General features: G+C 47.1%; 1 protein-coding gene across 1 annotated transcript in view; it reads left to right on the top strand.

The window, feature by feature from the left end:
- Positions 1-5,326: 5,326 nt before the first annotated feature.
- The window catches only part of AQR (aquarius intron-binding spliceosomal factor), a 44,088-nt gene continuing 43,414 nt past the window's right edge, over positions 5,327-6,000 (top strand). The window contains exon 1 of the mRNA XM_078870586.1: positions 5,327-5,509. The gene's annotated coding sequence lies outside the window, so the exon portion shown is untranslated. The remainder of the gene's footprint in view (positions 5,510-6,000) is intronic.

The raw sequence follows: 6,000 nt of genomic DNA, 5'->3' as shown, positions 1-6,000 counted from the left end.
CAGCTCTTCAGCACCATCACGAGCACCGGTGAGGTCCCAGAAGCCTGGTCGACCAGCACAACGGTTCCAATTTGGAAGGGTAAAGGGGACGTGGCAGAATGCTCGAATTACAGGCCAATCCGGCTCCTGTGTCATGCGATGAAGATCTTTGAGCGAGTTTTGGACACGAGGATTAGAAACATCATCACCCTATCACCCAACCAATGCGGCTTCGTCAAAGGATGTGGCACTACGGACGCCATATTCGCGGCGAGGCTCCTGCTGGAGAGGCACAGAGAGAAGAACAAAGCTGTGCACGTGTCGTTCCTCGACCTTGAAAAGGCATTTGACAGGGTCCCCCACGACCTCATCTGGCACTCGCTTCGATCCCATGGAGTCCCTGAAACCTACGTGCATTTGGTGCAACTCCTATACAAGAACGTCACCAGTGCAGTCAGGTGTGCAGTGGGCATATCACCACCATTTCCCATCAGCGTTGGAGTGCACCAAGGATCGGCCCTGTCACCACTCTTGTTTATCCTGTGCATGGACACGATCACTGCCGACCTGCACACGCCCCTGCCATGGTCAATTCTCTACGCGGATGACGTCCTCCTCTCAGATGAAGAGAGAGGAGAAGTGGAAAGACAAACGCGCCTCTGGAAGGAACGTTTGGACGAAAACGGGATGAGGTTCAACATCAAAAAGACGGAGTATATGGAGTGTGGCCCCCAAACCGACGGCACCATCAGCATTGACGGAGAAGATCTGAAGAAAGTGACGGACTTTAAGTACCTGGGCTCCACCATCAGCTCAGATGGTAGCATCACGACTGATGTGAGGTCACGAGTCAATGCAGCATGGATGAAGTGGAGGCAAGTCACCGGAGTCCTCTGTGATCAGAAAATGCCAGATAGGCTGAAGGGAAAAATTTACAAGACCATCGTCCGACCGGTGGCACTCTATGGATCCGAGTGCTGGCCAGTCACAACTGTACACGAACAAGCTCTCCACACCATGGAGATGAGGATGCTCAGATGGAGCCTCGGACTCACTCGATGGGATCGTGTCATGAACGAAGACGTTCGGAAGCGACTTGGTGTGGCCCCCATTGCGGACAAGATGCTTGAGGCAAGGCTTCGGTGGTACGGCCATGTGATGCGAAGTGAAGAGTCATCAGTGGCCAAGACTGCCATGCGTATTGAGCCAGAGGGCCACCGTCCATGCGGACGTCCGAAGAAGCGATAGATGGATCGAATAAAGGAAGACATAAAGACGGTCAACGCATCCCCTGAAGATGCCCTGGACCGAGCCAAATGGAGAAGACAATGCTGAAAAGCGGACCCTGCGCCACAGCGGGAACAACGCTAGGAAGAAGAAGAAGGCGTGGCCAGATCAGGCGAGGCATAAGAGCCGGCACGAAACGGACCTGGGGGCTGTTGGTGTGGGGAATCGCCATCGTCATCGTCACCTTGGAACGGGTCGTCTCCATCGTCTGCAATATGTCTTGACACTAGAAGCTATGTTGTCTCCGAATAGAGTCGTCTAACTACCCAAGTGTATATAGTCACCCGTGGTTACTCGTTGTCAGTGGATTTTATTCATAATAAATATACAGAAAGACAAGAGGGTGTCTCTACACATGCACGCACGCAGATTCACGAATGGATAATTACATAAGCCGTGGTGGTAGAGACAGGCGAGTGGGGAGGGGAGCGCCACTGCGCCATGAACCCGGTGACCTCTGAGCTTAATTCCCAGCCCACGGCCAACATCAGTGACGAGACATCTGGTAATTATTATTTGAAGGGTCAGCGGCCTGGCCACCACTCCCCCCCCCCTCTGTAAATCTATCACCCCAACCGTTGGGAAAGAACCATCTGAGGACCCAATCAAAACCATCACCTTGCCATACATAGCAGGGGTAACCAAAAATATTTCTAAAATCATGAGCAAACACACGATCCAGTTTCGATTTAACACAGTACATAAACTAAGCTGTGTCTGCATCAGTAGTTACATTGGGGAAACTAAGCGACATGTCTCAGATCGTGTTCGTGAACATAAGGCAGATCTGAAACACGGTAGGACCAATACCTCGGCCATGGCTGATCATTGTTTTAATGCGGTGGGCTCACATGAAATTGATTTCTCGAAGACGAAGGTACTTTGCAAACACACTGGCTATCAACAAAGATTCGTTCATGAAGCCATCCATATATATAGACACAGACACGATTTCAACCGCGAAGATGGGTACAAACTGAGCAATCGTTGGAAGGACGTTATTAACCAGTTCAAGTTATAACTGGCTGTGATGTTCCCATCCTACCACCTTCCGATGTTACTTGTTATTTTTCGGCTCTCTGATTTTTACATTAACAGATTAAATTTCTCACACTAACACAGCCACCTTGCGCGCCATCCTCGAGGTTGCTGCTCGGCGATCTGCCGTTAACATGCTAATCTTTCACATTAACATGCTAATCTCTCACATTAACATGCTAATCTCTCACATTAACATGCTAATCTCTCACATTAACATGCTAATCTCTCACATTAACATGCTTATCTCTCACATTAACATGCTAATCTCTCACATTAACATGCTCATCTCTCACATTAACATGCTAATCTCTCACATTAACATGCTAATCTCTCACATTAACATGCTCATCTCTCACATTAACATGCTAATCTCTCACATTAACATGCTAATCTCTCACATTAACATGCTCATCTCTCACATTAACATGCTAATCTCTCACATTAACATGCTCATCTCTCACATTAACATGCTAATCTCTCACATTAACATGCTAATCTCTCACATTAACATGCTCATCTCTCACATTAACATGCTAATCTCTCACATTAACATGCTCATCTCTCACATTAACATGCTAATCTCTCACATTAACATAGCCACCTTGGCGTGTCGCTGTGGAGGTTGCTCGGTGATCTTACATTAACATGCAAAATTTTAACCGGCATCCCTTTGATTGGTGGAAAACCCACCACCATATTGGCTGTTGACATTTGGGCTATGCCCATTTCAAATCTTTATAAACAGTTGTCTTTAGAAGCTAACCCCCCTTTTCCTGATGACGACCGCTTGTGTTGCGATCGAAGCGTCGTAGCTTTTTGTTATTTCTTTTAACCTTTCTACGTGACTTTACCGAAAGACCCAAAGAATATGAGTACCCTGTATGGCCTTAAAAATACTTTCGGAGCAAGTGCTTTGAACGAGCACCTATGAAGGCCCGCACAGCACACGAGCAGGGGGCTGTGGGTGGCCAACACCACACGCGGCCGCCTTTGTCTCCCCAATGGTGACGTGTACACACCGCACCAGGTACGTTACTGAAGTCAAGGCAGAGTCGACCTAAGCGGAGGCCCAGGGCCAGGACCACACTCGCACTCTGCAGAGCAGTTGGCAGAGCAAGCACACATGCAGTGTAGTACTCCCACGCAGAAGGGCGCATGGGTCAGAGGGGGTTAAACTTAGGACCTTCTCGCTGCGAGGCGCGCTGTAACAGGATAACAATGAATGAATGACACATTACGTTCATGCAGAGGGAAGGCAGTTGGCGTCAAGGGGGTAGTCTCAGATGGGCTTTTTTTGTTCGATCCACAAATCGGATTTTAAGATCTAGAAACCATTTGTCAGGAATCACTTTTAACCGTTTAAAAATGTTGCGTACAAAATATCACAACTTCACCCATGCTCGAACACATGCACAGGTATTCAAAATATCGTTCGAACATGGATCAAGCTTTGTATCGTGAAAACCCCATTAAATCGGGAAATAAAAAATACGTCAATTCCCGTTCCAGTATGATTATTTTCTTATTTTAATATATAAAAAGCCAGAACCCCGATGCCACGTAAACTCCGCAACGCTATCATTAATAATCATGAACGGAACATTACACTGGTCAACAAAAAAAAAATTCTGGCCTGGACTTTTGCAGCTGTTTTAGACTAATTTCAGGGTGCTAATTCCAAATCTGATCTCAGATTTGCTCTATCACATCTCATTTTTAAATCCTTTATATTAAGTTTGCTTGCTTGCTTAGAACCGTGCAAATCTTTCGGTCGTTTTTAACCCACTTCCAGTGATCCAATCGAGCTGACATTGTCCACACAGACTCGTTGTGCGTGACAATTAATGTTCGTGAATTTTTTTTTCCAAAATTTAACACTTTTTAGGACAAAAATATTATATTTAATTACCAATTGCTTAATGGTGCAATGCAATCATCTGACCCATAGGTGGCAGCCATCTCAAGCCAGAGGACGAGAGGACTCTAGCCACCACGCATATAAAGGATTTATAGTGAAAAACTTAGTTTTTACGGGTTATACTTATTATGCTATCGGCATACCCCATTTTCATTGATTTTACCCGAAATTAACTCTGTCACTTATGATTGCAAGTTGTTGCGAGTCAGTGACTGCTTTAGTGTTAAAATATGGTGCTGTATTTTTAGGATAGTGTGTTTATAATATCATTTATGTAGATATCCACATTTATTTAATATTTTTCTTCTGCAGTTTTTATTGAAAATGCAATATTTTATATCTCAAAAACCTGACGTGATAGATAAAAACTGATGCCAGATTTGGAATCAGCACCCCTTAAACCGTCAGAAAAAGTGTGTTGACCAGTGTTATTTTCGATCAAATATTTCAAATTTACTGCAATACACCCGTCCTTAAACGGGCTGTAAGCTAGTTCCTTATATGGGTAAACCCACGTCCAAATTCCTCTATGGGCCTAAAATATGAACATAATTAATCATTCATTCTGTTGCAGATTCTTGTTTATGCTATCAATACAGCCGCACGTTGAAGCATATTCCGGAAGAGGTTTTGGAGCTCTTACCAAAAAACCCACCACCAAAGACAAAGATCCCCCGTGTAGTCTTGACAGACTGTTGGTGAAAGTGCAGATCGCGAGCAACTATGAAGGCCGGCACGACACACAAGGGTGGTGGGTGACCACCACCACGCCCGGCCGCCTTTGTCTCCCCAGTGGCAATGTTTTTACCACCGCACCAGGTACTCATTTGAGGCTGAGTCGACCTAGGAAATGCCTAGGGCAGGTTCAGATAATCGTCACCGGTGTTGTTGGCTGGCCGTGAGCGGGAATCGAACTCGGTTCAACAGGTTCGTAGCGCAGCGCGCTAACCGCTGCACCACCGCTCCCCACCGCTTCCACGTGCGGTCCACGTGCGCGCCGCCGTGCTGAGTATCGCGCGCTCCGATTGGCTGAGGCGTCGCTCGAATCGCGCGCTTCGATTGGCTGAGGCGTCGCTCGAATCACGCGCGGTCTTCTTGGACAGGGGGGGCCTCGTTAAACTCCCGTGGTGTTTTTTTTTGCGCGTGAACTTCCGACGCGGTTTAAACTTTAAGAGTATCTCTTGATTTGTTGTTGTCGTCGTTGTATATTCGTGTGAAGAATTAGAAAGAAAAACAATCGCCATGGCTTGCGTTTGAAAGGTTCCTGCCGACCGGACGCTCTGTGTAAGTGCGTGCGAGTGTGAACTCGTGGAGCTTGTTGAGTGTTGTGTGGGCTAGGCCTCGCCATGCGACGTAGCGTATCGCGACAACAGCGCGGCGTTCGCGATAAGGGGACATTCATTTAGTCCGTGCACGCAGAAATCTGTCAACTTGATCCCTCTCCCCTCCTCCCTGTACGCGCGCGGACTTTGTACCACTCCCCCCCCCCCCCCCACGAATCCTATAGAACGGCCGATATTTAATCCACGCAGAAACTATCATGGATAATAATATTAACGTGTTTCAGCAAACAGATAGTGCACTGCCGCCTGCATTAAATAATTAAGTCGCCTACCTTGTCCACTGATGTTGCTGAGCTGCGTGATAGCTGCAGTCAGGGGGGCACGGTGGCACACGAAGTGACGCCTCTCCCACAGTCCCACCGCTCCCTGTAGGACTTGTTGTCTGACAGCTGAAGACACTGAACTGTGGCTCATTTGAAGGCCAATGTAGAC

Source organism: Lampetra fluviatilis, chromosome 30, assembly GCF_964198595.1.
Source record: "Lampetra fluviatilis chromosome 30, kcLamFluv1.1, whole genome shotgun sequence".
NCBI lineage: Eukaryota > Metazoa > Chordata > Hyperoartia > Petromyzontiformes > Petromyzontidae > Lampetra > Lampetra fluviatilis.
The sequence above is the reverse complement of the archived record's forward strand: the minus strand, read 5'-3'. Positions and strand labels throughout refer to the sequence as shown.